Raw genomic sequence first — 17,172 nt, 5'->3', positions numbered from 1 at the left:
GTGAGAGGGCTTGGAGGCTAAGGGGATCTAGTGGAGGGTCTCCTGCTAGGCCTGGGGAATCCCTGGTGGGAGGAATGGTGTAGCTAATATGGAAGGCAGGCTCAGGAGAGAAGTGGGGCTCTCATCACACTAACTGCAGTCTTTCCCTATTAAGAAGGAAGGAACTTACTAATGAAAGTAGCAGCCTGGATAATACTGACAGGGTTTCCTGGGGGCAGGATGGGGTCGGTTCCATCCAGAGTCTCCCTCGTGGGGATGGGGACCTCTCAGCTAGCAGAAAGCCCCTAACCTGTTGAGAGCGTGGAGTGGACAGTTCCTGCTGCCACAAAGAGGAAAACAAGATAAAGATGGGGGCCATGGAGAGCTGGGGCTGGGGTTTAATTGTGCTGGGTTAGGGTAGGAAGAGGAACTCCAGATTTGAGCTCTACCCTCTGACACATGCACTCAGACCCATCCTAACTCTCCATACATAGTCTGCAGTCAACCATCAGCTCTTTCACAAAGCTTTTATGAGCGGCTCCCTAACCTCACTCAAGAATGTTCAAATCCTGGTGCTCAAAAGACTGGTCCCCAGCAAGCAAAGAGAAGGGACAAGACAATTCATATCACAGAGACAGAGAAACCATGCCCCAGGAATCAGTGGTGCTTCTGGTAGTAGCCATGGTAGGGACCAGCATGAAAGTGTTGGAGAAAGTGGCATCAAACCTGGCTTTGATGATCTGTAGGACTCTTCCTGGCAGAAACTGGGGCGTGGGTGAGGCTAATGGTGGCCCGTGAGGCAGAAGGAAGAGCATGGACAAAAGTGAGGAAGAGGGGAAACATGGAGGAGGTTGTGGAAATATTTAGTTTCCCTACTTGCTTGGATGGGGGTTAGGAGGTGTATTGAGGGGTTGGGGGAGCACCACTAGGAGCCAAGCCTAGAAAAACAAGTTGAAGGGGAAGGGAATGTCCTCTTGAGAGGGCTTGTTTTACCTGACAGCAAAAGGATTATAGACTTTATTCTTTGGGAAGTGGAGAGCCACGAATGGTTTTTAAACTGTGGAAGCAGAAGTCAGAGCTGCTGAGCTTGAGGCTGATTACATCAGCAGCAGAAGGCATACAGGAAAAAGAGGAGGTGGGGAGGTTGTGACAAGGATGACACGTTGCCCCTGTGTCCAGATGTCCAGCTCCCAAGGACATCAGAGAGGTGCGAGACAAGAAGACCTCTCCAAGGGCCCCTGACTCTTTTTAATCAACTGATCATTTTCTTACCTGTCCTGAATTCCTTTCCTTGGGATTTCACCTCTAGATGATCCTCTCCACCAGACCTGCAGTGGACAACTGAACCTCTTCCAGCAATTCCATCAACTTCTTGCAGTGGCGTGTTGAGGAGAAGGTGGGGGTCCTAGTGTCTGTGACCATGCAGGTGACAGTATCATTGTAGTCATGTCACTTATTTATCTGTCCTATTCAGGCTGACTGGTAACTACAAGAAGGTGGCAGCAGATGACTATCCACAGAGACCAAAGATACGTAACCTCACACAGGGCACAATACCACTCTTGCATCCAGAGCCTGGGCTCTCGGAATTCTAAGACCTCAGGAACTTTAATGGGGATTCCAGGGATCACTGGGAGACCATGGTGTGTGGAACCACTTTTTCCACTCCTCAACACCACCTCACCCCATTTCCAAACACTCCTCTAGCTGATCCAACTAAGGGCAATCTGCAAACCTGTTTTATGCTCCACGCTAAAGTTATCCCCATGCAGGAACCACTGGGTACTAGGAAGGGGTGGTGCTTTGAGAGGGTGATGGAGACTTGAGGGGTCCCCTGCCAGCCCATTCAGAACATCTTTGTTCAAGCCCCGTACAGGAGCTGGAGCTGGAAGGTCATTCATCTCACGGGTCCCCACAGGTCCAGAGGGCGTGGCCACATGTGGAATAGAAGGAGAGAGTCCTCTGATCCCGCAGCACCACCACTGTCATCTGTTGACCATGGGCCTCTCAGAAAGAGGGGGATCTTGGGCAACAGAGCTGGGCAACAGAGAACACTGGGCAACCAGAGAAACTACACAAATACTGACCACCCTCCTCCTCTTTCTCTATCTATATCATCCACGTAACCATCCATCTCAGATGTTCACAATACACCAAACACATAAAGCAAGATATGCACAGAAATCCACATACATACACAGGCAAGGATGTATACTTAAGCACATGCACTCATCTGTGTTTCATTGTTACACTGTGTGTTTGTGTGAATCATTGTGTTTCGGTGGTCACAGTGTATATTGTATATCACGATTTCACAAGTATGCCGATGACCATGTACATAAATGCACTTGGCAGTCCATTTACATATACATGAACAGACATCATGCCCAGTCCCTGTACCCCAGGGATTCATTTAAAGAAGGGGGAGGCAAAGGAGAGCAAAAACATGATGGGGGCAAGTAGGGGCGGGGAACATGGCTGGGGGAGCCCTTGAAATTGCAAGAATGATAGGGAAGCAATGAGCTGAAAAACCCAGGCCCAGCTCCTGCGTGCCCCCCACCCCTCCATAGGCCTCCCAGAAGGGCCCGATGCTGCCGTCCCCTCACCTCCCTTGGAGCCCGAGTTTTAATTTGGGCGGTGTAATTTTGGTGCGAACGGTTGGGCGCCTTTCGTTGGGAAATTGGGAGGAATGCAAACAAGATTTCACTTCATTAAACAGGGGCAAACAGTAGAGAAATTGCACTTACTTATGGAAATGACTTTTAAACATGCACAGCATTTACTGGCACTGCCCGTGCTGAAATTCTGCGAGGATTATACATGTGAATAATTCACCGCGGGCCAATTAGAGCTCACTCTGTCCCTAACCCCCACCAGCCCCCATCCCACCCAGACTAGATGATGGCTCAGCCTCCTCCCTTTTCCAATTCTCCTTCTTTTCCTCTCATTTTTAGTCTCTCACTTTCGAACCCATGCTGTGAAGCCGGTTGTCAGACATACTTTAAGAGACACCTCAAACATGGTAACACACAGCTATTGTAGTCCCTTAAACATGTTCAGATATACAGGAATACACAGGTGTGCAAGTCCACAAGATAAAACATTGTGATGCTTCAACACAGCAACACATAGATACATTTTGACAACCCAAACATGTTCGTGCACTCCACAATTGTGACAAACAGGCTTTGTAACACCTCCTGCATGACAAATCACATTGTGACAACTTAATCATGATCGTCATAGACATGTATTATAACATTGTAACATAAATAAAGATGCACAACACATATATGGTGATATGTAATCATATATTGTGACAATTGAAACACAATGATTCACACAGACACACATTGTAACCATGTCAACATTTGATAACACGATGCTCAAACGTCAGGGCCTGTGCATTGTGCCAAGGCAAACAGAGAGATACACACCATGTTGTTAAAATGCAAATGCATTGCTGCACAAAGATAACCCGTGACAATTCAAACTTTGAGTCACACAGAGACACACTGGGATCATTCAAACCTGGTGATGTCCTCACAATTTGGGGACAATGAAAAGAAAGGTGACACGATTATACTTACTGTATCAACTCAAAACCAATCATGTACAATGAGGCAGGGGATACAATGATACTCCCTGACAGCTCAAGCCTGACAACACACAGAGCCTTACGCTGCAACAATGCAAATACAATGATATACTCGTGGTGACAATTTAAACACAATGACTCACATTCTGCCCGGTGAAACATGCTTGCTCACAAGAACACACGATGACAACTCAGGCATGGAAACACACACTGGGGCCATTCAAACACAGAGAGATAGATTAAGGCACACATTATACCAACTCAGACGCCCTGATACTACCCTGATCCAGTGTGATGATACACATATTTTGGCAACTCAACATGGTAAAAATTCCAACGTATCAAGTATTCATTTATTCACATGTTGTATGGAATAGAACCTAGGGACACACATTCTGTGACAACAGAGGGTGAGCCATAATCACAGGATATGACACACATGAAGTCAGTGTTGAAACAAAATACTCTGGTGTGTTGATACAGAGAGGATCCACTGAAACAGTAAACATGAACCTACTCTAACTCACGGGCGTGCAAATGACTCAATGACACATGAATGACAAGGAAACACACTGGACATAATGACACATAACAGATACATAGAAACACTTATGCACAAGTATATGGCCACCACCACACCCTTATCGTTAGATGTCCTTTGACTTCTGACCCTCTCCAGTCCCACCAAACCCCCGATTGCTCTATTCAATTAATATACAGAGGATGCCTCAGTAGGAACACACCTCCAGACCCTAAGCATGAGGGTAGGGCTGGAAAAGAAGTAGAGAGAATGAAGACATCATCTGTGAGCCCAAGACAGAACCCATATGGGAAAGGAAAATAACATGAATGCTGATGGCAATGGCAATTTTCTATGGAGAGCGTGGCCTCTACTCTTCATGAGAGCCCTTGAGGATGCGTATTGACATCTCAGGGAAGGGACAGACTTCTTCTCTTCTCCCACTGCTAAGGGAAGAGGAACCTACCATTGCATTGCCCCACTCACACAGATGGGGCCCTGGGCTAGTCTGTGATAACCTTACTGGTGAGTGGGGACTGTGGAACAAGTGCAGGTCTGGAGGGGAGCTGGCCCACACCTAGGACCTTGATGGATCCTCCTGAGATGTCCCTTCGTGGCTTGAACCAGCATCCAGAGTTTAGGGAAGAGTTTCATGGCCTGGGTAGTCTTCCCCACTCACTTTGGCCCATCTCACTGCAGAATCAATGCTGTTCAGCATCATGATCTTTGCTCTACTCCAGACCACGTTGAAGGCAAGGCCAAATAAACATCAGACAGAGCCTGACAGAAAAGAGGGGCACTGTTCCCGCCAGGAACTTCCTGAACCACTTAGTTTGCTTTAGGAGTCAGTGAAGGTGTGGCATCATCTGGGAATATACCTTGAATGCTCACATGGCAGTATTAGTGTGTGTTTGGCCATGAGCACCAGCATGTGTTAGGGTAGGCATACCACTAGGAATCAGTGTCCCTTGGGCCCAGGTATGTTCAGGTGATACTTTAAATGCTTGTGCATTGGGGAGGGTATGTGCTATGGTGAGTGCTGTGAAGTGTGTAAACCTGGCGATTCATAGACCTGTACCCCTGGGGATAAAAATATATTATATGTTTATAAAAAATAAAATAAAAAAAAAATAAATGCTTGTGTATTGAAGGGTGCGCCCGAGTGTCTGTATCTATGCAGCCTTTCTGTAGGTCTCTGGGAGTAATGGGGTCCAAGTTTGATTGCCTTGTATGTTTGTACATACTGCTTTCACAGTGTGTTTGTGGCTTGTTATCTTGGATATGAATGCATGTGTCAACATAAGTGTATCATCATCATGTTAAGGTTGTCATGATGCGTACGGTCACATGCTGGGAGGAGTTCAGCAGGTTCTTACTGTCACATGGGGGATGGTGCAATTCCTTCTGCCAGGACCTCAAGACCATTAAGAACCAAAAAAGACAATCATATTGCCCAGTGCCACAGCAGGTCACCTTGCCATGGGGGCTGGGTTGCTTAGAAACTGACCTCTGAGGGGCGCCTGGGTGGCTCAGTGGGTTAAAGCCGCTGCCTTCGGCTTGGGTCATGGTCCCAGGGTCCTGGGATCGAGCCCCACGTCGGGCTCTCTGCTCAGCGGGGAGCCTGCTTCCTCCTCTCTCTCTCTGCCTGCCTCTCTGCCTACTTGTGATCTCTGTCTGTAAAATGAATAAATAAAATAAAAAAAAAAAAAGAAACTGACCTCTGAGATCAAGCTGTATCAGGAGCCTTGGTTCTGGGAGCCGTCAGCACTTTTTGGCCACTCCCATTTCACAGAAGGAGACATTGAGGACAAATGGTCAGCATGGTCACACTGCGTTTGGGCAGGGGAGAGGGAATACTAGGGCTGGAGGGGGGATCAGGGAGAAGGTGAAGTTTCTAGACCCGTCCACCCCTTTCCTTCCATGATGGAAAGCACCTGGGCCACAGCTGCTCTGTTGCCTTCTGCCACCCTGCTTTCCTCTCCCCCAGTCCCAAGTCTCAGCCCACCCCCATCCTCCTCCCTTCCCTAGCCCCTCCCCACTTTCTCCCTTGCTCTCTCTCTCTCTCTCTCCAACGGGCACATGTCAGAGAACATTATGTGCACCGAGGATTTGCATAATTCAAGAAGCATCAAATTAAATTTGCATAATTCCTTTGATTACACTTGTTATTAAATGTAAGTGACATTGATTTACAAAATGGCCCAATATAAGGTTAATAGCAAATGTCACCTTCCAACAGGGTGAGTGTGTGTGAGTGTGTGTGTGAGTGTGTGTGTGTGTGGCAGGGCAGGGGGATTGCGGGAGGATGGACATGAGTCCTAGCATTTCTTTTCTGCCAGGCTCAGCCCCTCCCTTCCTCCTTCTGCCTGTCCCTCCCCTCAGCTGCCCCAGGCCCCCCAGGCTCCCCTCCCAGGTTCTGAATTCTGACAGGGGACCTGGCCTCCAAGTTTCCCCTTTCTTCCCCTTTCTTCCAGGGCCAGATCCAGGGAAGTTAGGTTGAGGGGCAGAAGCTGAAAGGCAAAGTTGTGGGGTTAACGGTTAGGGTGGTTAGGGATCAGAAGCTATGAAGTGTGGGGGCACTTTGGAATTTGCCCCCAGAGACATTCAATGTCACAGGGCCAGTCACTAAATGGATATGGGGTAGCTTCTGATCTAAGTGGAATCGGATTCAGGACCCAGGATAGGATGGGAAGAGGGCCTCCCTTGACAACTGAAGACACAGAAGTACACATCATGGGATGCGGACACTCCTATCCTCATCCACACATCTGTATATGCACACCCACCCACACGCAATACAGATGAACTACCCATGGATACGTGTGGGTACACACACAGTCGTGGGCCTACGCAGCCACATGGGAACACGGAGGGACACAGGATCCCATATGTTTATGTGATGTGTAAGACATCTGACTACATGGATGGCCAGTCACCAAAGCACATGGCGTTGGAAACTGACAAAGGCACAGGAACATACCTCCTTTCCAGCAGCGACCGCGAGAACCTGGACAGGCATGCGCTCACACCTCAAGAAGAGCCTCCCCTCACCCAAAGCACTCTTCCCACTGCCTCCCAGAACTTGGAGGAGAGGGGAGGACTGGAGGCAGGAGTGGTTGGAGGGGGATCATTCTGCCTGCAGGCCACCTTCTTTGTGGAAGCAACCGGAGAATCATAAGAAGAGGTCCTTCCAAGGTTCCTGCAGAACTTCCCTGGAGCTGCCCTCTTCCAGATCTTCTTGCTGGGGGGTCCCTTTCCTCATCTTGAATCAGCCACAGAATGTGCGTGTGGGTCAGGGGCGGGGGCAGTGCCTGGACATTTATCCTCTCCCTGGGTGAGAATATCGGCAAGGCAGTAACTAATCATTGAACCCACCGGCCCCTTTAAACAAGGAAGAAGAATTATGGGCAGAACCGTGGGGGGCAGAGACCCCCATGGGCCCACTGAAGGGGGAGGTAGGCCCAGGCCTGAGCTCTGAACACACCAGTGAGCTAGATTCAACCATCACTGCCTCAGGCAGAAATGAACTGGAAGCTTAAACCAGGGGGTGGGATGTGGGGTAGCATCTGTACTCACAAAACCACGAGAACACAAAACTGAATACAGATACACCCTTCACACAGGAACACACACACACACATCTGCACCTGTGGACACCCGCAAACACAAGCAGAATAAATAGCACAGAACACAGACATGTGACTTCTACCCCAGACTCATACGTCTCTGCAGTGTAATAATCACCACGGTCAAGAGTGAGGGTCCCAGGGTTACACAGATCTGGGTTCGATTCCTGCTTCTACGACTTCCTAGCTGAGTGACCTTGGGAAACTTACCAAATCATTCAGAGCTCCTATTTCCCATTTGTTAAGCGGGGATCATAATATACCTACCCATGAGCTCTTGTGAGTATAATAAACAGTAGACTGGCAGGCACACAGTAGGTGCTTAACTGATCTTAGTACGTGGTGGTGTTGTCACTGTTGTTTCCAATCACAAGAATTTACCGAGTGCCATCTACGTGCCAGACACGACTCAGGCCTTGGTGATACAGTGATAAATGAGGCTGACAGTGGTGGGACTGCACGTGGACTAAAGAACTGAGGACAAAGTCCCGTTCCCCAACCTGCTCCCGCGGAGGGGTAGGCACAACAAGCCTCTGGGATCTGAGGACCGGGCTGGGCATTGCTCCTCCCCTCGAAGAAGATTCAACCGGCAAGAAGGATTTCTCTCCCCTTTCCTGGGCCATCTCTCTTCTACCCCATGTCTACTCATCTCCCCACTTGCAAGCACTGACATGTGACCCTCTCCCCCAGCTTTTTGTTTTTGTTTTATTCGTTTGCTGAAAGACTTTATTTTCCAGGAATCCCTATATCCAACGGGGGGCCTGAACTCACAACCCTGAGATCAAGAGTCAGGTTCTCACCAACGGAGCCAGCCAGGCACCCCAGTTTGTTTTGTTTTGTTTTGTTTGTATTCTGTCTCTCGGAGCCCGACCATGTCCACACAGCTGTGAAGAGTGCAAGAGCGTATGCCCATATGCACACACACAAGTGCACTGACTCCTTCCCGTCTTCGTCTTAGGTTCTTTGCCCCAAGTAGGCTCCCCTCACCTCCTTCTGCCCTAACCAGGTGGGGACACTGCTGCTAGTCTCCTAATTAGCAAATCCACAGGCTCCTCTCAGTATTTCTTCTCTTCGACCTCTGCGCATTTGACAGCAGTTCCATCCCTCCTCCTTGAAACGGTCTCCTTTCTTGATTTCCATGACATTGCACCTTCCCCCTGCCCCTCCTCCATCTCTGAAGTTCCTTTGCTGGCCTCCTACCAGCTCCTCTGCCTTCTCCCATCCCCTACATGTAACCGTGCCCCCACAATTCCACCCTCAAACTCTTCTCTCCCGTCTCTGCATTTTCATAGGCTCTATCGGTTCCAGCTCGACCTGTAATCGCTCTGGAAATGAATACCCAATTGAGATTTCTAATCCCAAACTATCTACCAAATGACAAGCTTGAATTTTCCCCTGCCTGTTTCAACTGGTATGTCAAATTCACCATGGGCAAAACCTAAAGCTTCCATTTCTTTGGTGAACATTCCTCAGGCACTTAGGATGTCCAGACCCTGGGCCAGACATTGAGGATACCAAGTGGGGGACACAGTCCCTGCCCTCCAGGAGTTTGGACTACTGGATTGGCCTCCTTATGCTTTCATCTTTCCACTGGTAAAGCCCATTCTCCCCACTTACTCTTCCCTCGCCATCCTAATAATGTCAGGTCCTAGACAATCTTCATCCCCATCACCACTGGCCCAAATCAGATCCCCTTATTTTCTACTTCTTGAGCAGTGTCCTTGTCACCTGCCTAGGATGTAGTTTGTCTCATTCGCTCTGCTAAAGCAGTCCATCCAAAGCACAGCTCTGACCTTGTCTGTTATGTGTTGAATCATGTCCCTCCCCTCTCCCCAAGAAAAACTGTCTCCAGGTAGGTCCTAACCCATGGTACCTGTGAATGTGACCTTACTGGGACATAATCCCATCTGGCCCGTCTCTGACCACCCTGCACAGCTTGGCATAGTGCCTGGCATGCAGTGGGCTGACTGGAAATGTGTTTCTCACTGACACGCTGTTCCTTTCCTTGAGGAAATTAGCATTATACCTGTCAAGGCATGGATTTTGGAGTCAAACACACTTGGCTTGCTCTCTGGGTTCTAAGCTAACCAGTCTGTGTGTCCTGCGTCTCAACTGACTCACCTGTAAAATGGGATGATAACAATTCATCCCTCACAGACTTGTGAAGATTAGAACTGACCTGTTATAGCAGACACCCAGTACTATTGGCCAAGCTCTACTGGGTGTGGTGGTCTTTCTCTCTCTCTCTCTTTAAAGTGAGGGTGGGGGGCAGAGGGAGAGGGAGAGAAAGAATCTTAAGCATGCTCCACACCCAGAGTAGAGCCTGACATGGGGTTCCGTCTCACAGCCCTGAGATTCTGACTTGAGTTGAAATCAAGTGTCAGTTATTTAACCCAATCAGCCATCCAGGCGCCCCACTGGTGGCCTCTTCTTCTGGGAAACCACCATGTAGACTTAGAGAAAGTTTCCTGACCCTATCCTATCCCTGACCAGAGTCTCCTGGTCCTAGACTATACACTTGACTTCTGGGGACAAATCAGGTCCTTCCTTGGGATCTTTCACCCTGGAACTGGGAGGAGAGTTGATCCTTCCCTCAGGCTGGGAGCTGTAGGTAAAAGCCCAAAGATAGAACATCTGGGTGTCCATCCATGTCCTGGTCCGTAGGTTCCTAAAGCTTTGTACTGATGCTGCCCTCCTGCTCTTTGATTATTTGAATCTTGCTTTTGTTACCTGAGGTGTTCACATCACTTCCAGTAGATTCCCCTCTTTGTCTAAATTGGTTCAAATTACTTGAAACCCAATGAGTCCTGATTGGCATAACATAGAAAAGGTCTGACACAGAGTAAGGACATAATAATTGCTAGTTTCCCCCTCCTGAGTTCCAGAAAGGGATTCCCCTTGGGGCTGTCCTGGAGAGGAGCAGAACCTCTGTTCAATCTTCAGATTTTCACATCTGGAAATGAGGGGATAGCCTGGCTGGGGTCTGACACTCAACAGGCTTCAGTCCTTGACTGACTGTGAAATTCTAAAAATTTCATTCATACCTTTTCATTATTAGCAAAAATAATTCATGAGCAAAACCAAACAAGCTAAACTACAACTTAAAGACAGGGAGAAATATAAAAAATATAAAACTCAAAAGGGAGCTTGGTGTTAATAGATAAAGACAGAAGATTCTCAGACTCCTTGAGAGATGGTAAAGTTGTGTAGAGACGGAACCATTCCAAATGGTTTATATCCTGCGGTCCCCGCCGCCCTCCACGGAGCTCTGCTGCCCGGAAAGCTTGGCCTGATGAGAATGCGACTGGCAACAGACTCACCCGGGTTTACCCTAGAAAGTGGCTTTTACTTGAAGTCAAGGATTCTGAATAATTGCTTCTGATAAAGGAAGTCAGTGGGGCTGCAGGCTCTTGGCTGGGCTCTCGGGGAGTTTCACTTCCATGTTGTTCACTCTTTTCCTGTGGGCAAGTATTATGGCCTACTTTACAAATATTTAGGAAAGCAAGAACGTGGTTACTGTGTGTGTGTTTGTGTACACAGGAGTGCTGTGTGCTCCTGGCTCCCTGTCCTCCCGCGGAGTCCTCCTTGCTGAAACCGAGAATTCCCCCCCTTCTGCTCCTTTTCCTGCTGCAGCCCTGTGGGCTCATCTTCCCCGGGCACGGAACTACCCAGGCTCTGACATTTAGCTGAGAGGCTGCCTGCCGCCACCGAGGCCCCAGGACCAAGGGGGGCGGGGCGGCTCCGTCTGCTTCCCATATGGGGACTTTGTCTGTCCCTGCCTGAGGGCCGCCCCCCTCCTGCCTCACATTGTCCCCTTGCTGTTGTCTGCTGGCCCAAGCCCCGGCCTGCCTCTTCCCTTTTCATTAGCCTCCTAGTGGCAGCCCCGGGCAGGACACAGGGGGCTGGGAGAGGGGCTGGGATTGGCTTGCTCTTCTCCAGCCTTGGAGCCCCTGGCCAGCTCACCCTGGACTTCTCCCAGCCCAGATCCTCAGCCTCGAAAGCACACACGGGGGGAGTAGAGGCAGCACCGTGCTGTCAGCTCCCCCGCTGCGCTGGTGCCCCTGCTGGTCCTGTCACAGACCCCAGAAGAGAAGTGGGGAGAAGGCCAGAGCTGTCTCCCCATCTTCCTTGTAAAACATCCCCTCCCTTTATGATTCCTAGGCCGATGGGAGTGAGGCTGGGAGCCCCGCAGTCATTCAGTTCTGGTGCTGTCATACCAGGGGCAAATCTAGGGAGTGGGGTGAAAGGAGGGGGTCCCCCACTGCAGCGAGGCTTAGACTCTGCAGAAGAAGGGTCACTGGGGGTTCCCTATAGAGGGTAAATTTCCCACAAAGCCTCTCTTTGGGTTTTCAAGGACAGATCAAATAGCTGAGTACAGTGTCCCAGACAGACCAGAAGACACACACCCTCTTCAGAGTTGTCTCCTCTGTCCATCCCTTAAGGTCCAGGTCGAGGCTCTTTTCTTCCAAAAGCTTCTCCTTAGGCTCCCCTCCCCATTCCCACCCCTGGTATCTGATTCAGTTGTTGAACAGGGCTTGAGAATGTACATTTCCAAGTTCCCAGATAATACTGATGCTGTAGGTGCAGGATCATTCCCTAGGGATGGGACACTTAAGGGGGGAAATGAGAGGGGCGAAGAGGGCTGAGAAGCCAAATACACAGGCAAAGAGAGCCCCCCTGGTAAACACACTTACGCACAGACTCCTGGGTATGTTGCTTGGTGCAAACACGGAACTTAAAGCCAAGAGACAGATTTCCCACCACCCACCCGCTTGCCGGCTGTCAGACTTCAGACAAGCCATGATTTTTCTTAGCCTCGGGTTCCTCCTCTGTAAAGAAGGATGGTGAACTCCTGACTGCGAGTTTACTGGAGGATCTCATGAGATTACGCATGTGAAAGCACTCTGTAAACTCTAGGAGCTAGACAGGTATTAACTTAGGTTGGGAGATTTACTGTGTTGACCAGACACACAGTGTTTACTATGCGTCACGCCGTGTTTGAGGTGCTTTGCATATGTTAACTCATTGAACCTTCGCAGCAATCCTAGGAAGGAGGAACTGAGGACGACAACGACGACGACGATGATTCCCATCTTACAGGTGGGAAAACTGAGACTAGGAACTTGCTGGGGTTCACACAGCCAGCCGGTGGCCAAGCTCATCTTTGCATGGCCTGGTTCCTGCGTGTGCTGCTCACGGCACTCCGGGCCATCTCTGTGCGTCGGCCTGCGCTGCTGTCAGCCTGGGCTGGCTTGCATCTGTGTTTAGAAGAGGTTCTGAGTCCCACAGGTGGTTATAAGCATGTGCAAAATGTATACGATGAAATGACAAAAGCAGCGGTACCCAGTTACAGTGCATTTGCTCTCTGCCAGGCGCGGTGCTAAGCGCCATTGTCCTTGAGCTCTCCACGCCCCACAAGAGGGGGCATATTATTAATCTCATTTTCTGTTGACGAATGCTGAGTGGGGGCCACTAACGTATCCAAGGTCATACGGCTAGAGAGGAGCGGAGCCTGTAGGTTTATGCGGACACCGTCAGAGACCTCACTCCTACCTCCCATGCTTCATTGAAGGTGTCTCTGTGATCAGTGTGGGGCTATGTGTGTCAGCATGTGTTTGCACATAAGTATCTGTCTTTTTATTTATCTGTCTATCCTTTGTCTCCTTCTTTTGTTGTCCATCTGTCCATCCATTCCTAATGATCTATTATTAGCACCTGGGGTCATGGCCCTGGGTCGAATTTTCTGGAAACCAAGCTGTGGGAGCCTGGAGGAGAGGTACAAGAGGGAGCTGCGGTCTCTTTCAGCTGGCTCAAAAAATCATCGAATTCCTGTCATGTGTTCCCTGGAGTCTAGAGTGCCTGTAAGGGACAAAGCCCTGATAAGGTGTGCAGCGATGAGGGTGGGGGAGGCAGGTCTATACCTAAAGGGGTGGATGCACTCTCTTTCTTATTCCCATCGTCCCAGGCCAGTGAGCAGGCATTAGGCAGGCACAGAGGGGCCTCATCACGCTCTCCAAAGGCAAATCAGGACTGATCATACATCCGTCTGTGTCAGCGCTCATCCAGGGACCAGAATCTCTACACTGGGTCCACACTAGTGCGTCTCTTCAAGAGTGATTTTCTTCATGCTTCTCCTTAACACTTATTAACTGGGGGAGGGGGGGTGTTGCTAAATCTGGTTTTATTTTATTTATTTATTTATTTTTTATTTGACAGAGAGAGAGATCACAAGTAGACGGAGAGGCAGGCAGAGAGAGAGAGAGAGAGGGAAGCAGGCTTCCCGCTGAGCAGAGAGCCCGATGCGGGACTCGATCCCAGGACCCTGAGATCATGACCCGAGCCGAAGGCAGCGGCTTAACCCACTGAGCCACCCAGGCGCCCCGCTAAATCTGGTTTTAAACAGAAAGCTGAAAGGCAGGACCGAGTTAATGCTTTGAGGGAAGTGGGATTGGTGGACAAAAGAATAAGATTTGGGAGACAAGCAGGGAACAGACCAGTGTGACTAATAAGTTTCTTTTTGGGGTGGGGGCCGAATTACCTGGATGTGATGGGGGTAAAGTATTATTTTCTATTTTGAAGAAAAATGTGTGATGTTTATACTGTCTCAGAACAAATAGGCCCATGACTGATGGATAGTTTACCATTCATGTGGCTGGTTTCATGTACTTTTGACAGCTCAATCAGGATTCCAACAGTTACAAAAAATGATTTTCTTCTAGGAAGTCGCAAGAGGGGAGCACGTACCCCTCGCCCCCGCCCTGTGCCCACTCGGCCCCGTAGTGCTGAGTGAGGAGAGCTGTGGAAGGACAGAGGGACATGGGCGGAGGCGGAGGCCCTCGGGTGCCCCCCCACCCCGTCTTCCTGGGTTGGTCCTGAGGGATCTCACATCTCGGGGCTGCCTTGGGACTCTTTGGTTGAAGTGATGCCTGGATGGCCATTCAGGAAGGGCCGAGAGCCCTTGCTGTCCTTAAGACTGTGATTGGGAGGGGATCATGGATTTAGAAAGGGGAGAGAAGCCCTTCAGAAGCCTGGGAGAGTCAGACCCGGATTAAAAAAAAAAAAAAAAATGGGAACGATTTGTGGCTCCTCCATCCTGAATCCAGCCTGTGACCAAGCCACTATCTCAGCTGTCTCACTCCCTGGGCAAGAAGGGAACCCTGAGGACAAGCAGAAGGGCTGTGGTTCTCCTGGCCTTCAAATGGGGGTGGCAGAGATAGCAGTGGCCCAAGCAGGAAGGGGGAAGGGAGGAGGCAGGATCCGGCCACGTGCACATGCCCAGGGCTTTTGGGTTTGTGTTCACCCAATATAAAGTTATTTCAAAATAGAGCAGTCCAGATGGGCACCAAGGGTCAGTTAGAGGCGGGGGAGGTGGTGAAGCTGGAAACCCGGGAAAGCTGTAGCCGGATTTGGAGGCTCCGCCAACAGCCCGGCAGGTGACAGTTCTGAGAGCCACCCAGGGCTCGCACTGCTCACTGGTCTGGCACAGACCTGAGATGTCTCCAAGCCTCCGGCCTGTGACTTGGAGGGCATTAGTGGGCCCTTCAGAGTGACTTTCAAGGAGGCAGTCTCACGAGGTCTGGCTCTGCCTCATGGACACATGGGTCCCCTTGAAAGAGCGAGACTGTTCCTGCATTTTTTTTTTTTTCCATGTTACCCACAACCCAAGCAGGCTCTGGAGTCTGACAACCTGGGTTCAAATCCCTTCTCCTCCACTTATCAGCTGTGGGATCTTGGGCAAGCCACTTCATCTCTCTGGGCCCAGCTTCTTCATTTGCAAATGGGAATGTATTAGAACAATCACAGGGACATAACCCAGTGTCTCTTTTCAGCAGACAGCTTGCCACACTGCAAACACTAAGGGACCATTGTCTTACCTCCTCTTGCCTCATAATTACTGTTCCCTTCATACCCACGATGTGCTAGGCATAATTTGGCGTAAGTTTGCTTTAAAATGTATATCAAGCCCTAGGGCGGGTGTTGAGGATAGGGTAGTGGATGACAAGGAGGCTACTAGCTAGCCTTTATGAAGTACCAACCCTATGCCAAAATTCACCTAACTCTCAACATGCCTTACCTCACTCACAGATGTTCTTGCCTTCTCGAAGGTAACAATTTAAAATTTTTTTAAGTTTTAAAAATTTATATAAGTGATCTCTACACCCAGTGTGGGGGTTGAACTCATGACCCTGAGATTGAGAGTCGCACCCTCTTCTGACTGAGCCAACCAGGCACCCCCTTGAAACTAATAACTTGGGATGAATTTTAAGGGCATCTGGGTGGCACAGTCGGTTAAGTGTCCCGACAGTTGGTTTCGGCTCAGGTCATGATCTCAGGGTCATGAGGTCGAACCCCATGATGGGCTCCATGCTAAGCGTGGAGTCTACTCTAGATATTCTCTTTCCCTCTTCCTCTGCCCCTCCCCCCCACTATCTATCTCTCTCCAAAATAAACAAATAAATCTTAAAAAAAAAAAAAGGAACTTTATGTGTATTATCTAATGTAATCCTCACAAAAACCCCGTGAGGGAGATGTTGCTCCAATTCCACGGATGAGGAAATCGAGACTGAGAAAGTTCTAGCAGATTGGAAATAAGGGGACTTAGATTCAAATCCAGCTCTGTGGCTCAGAGCTAAATTCAATTTCTATCATGCCATGCCGCTACGTCCTTATTGCCAAATATCCCCAAAGTACTTTTTATGCCTATAGTGACATGGGTCTCACGTCGAGAGTGTGCACTCCTGTGTGACTGGACGTCCGAGCCTGGCCGCCGTTCTCTGGCTGCTGGGACTGTAAGTATAGGGTGTTTGTATGACTCTATTTCTGCATCTTATACCTGGAGGAAGACTATGTCTGGGTATGGCGATCCATCTGCTTAGATGACTGGGGCTCTGTGTGGCTTCAATGGTGTTGGTTTGAGGGACTCTCTTAAGTCCTCCCTAAAAGGAAGGGTGAGAGGTGCTAGGAACACGGAGCGGGTGGCCTGCTAGCCAGACCCTTCTGAGCGGGGGCATCTATTGTGCCTGGGCCTTGCCCGCTGGCTCCACTGGGTACTGGGTACTGGGTTTCAGGCCAAAAGATGGAGAAGCTCATTTCTCCTTAAACACCGCAGATTAAGGCCCCGCAGTGGGCACGGGCGGGAGGGCGCCGTGTCGCTCACGTTACAAATCAATTCATTACCGGCACTCGCAGTCGCCTCCGATCTTCAAGGATCGGGGGTTTGATGAAGAGGATTCATTTCAAGAAATAAACCTTTTAAATTAACCACGAGATGAGGGAAATTTCTTTATTTAAAAAATGCTCAGGCCCCGCTGGCTTTGTTTTCTCTCTCTGATTAGCATTGTTATTAATAATCCCCCCTCCTCTCTCCAGGGGATGGTCCACCCTACCCCGGGGAGGCAAAGCGAGCCCCTCGGATGTGGGGACAGACCCCCAGCCATGGGCTCCTCTGG

This window comes from Lutra lutra, chromosome 14 (genome assembly GCF_902655055.1).
Source record: "Lutra lutra chromosome 14, mLutLut1.2, whole genome shotgun sequence".
Lineage (NCBI taxonomy): Eukaryota > Metazoa > Chordata > Mammalia > Carnivora > Mustelidae > Lutra > Lutra lutra.
Note: the sequence above shows the minus strand (reverse complement) of the source record.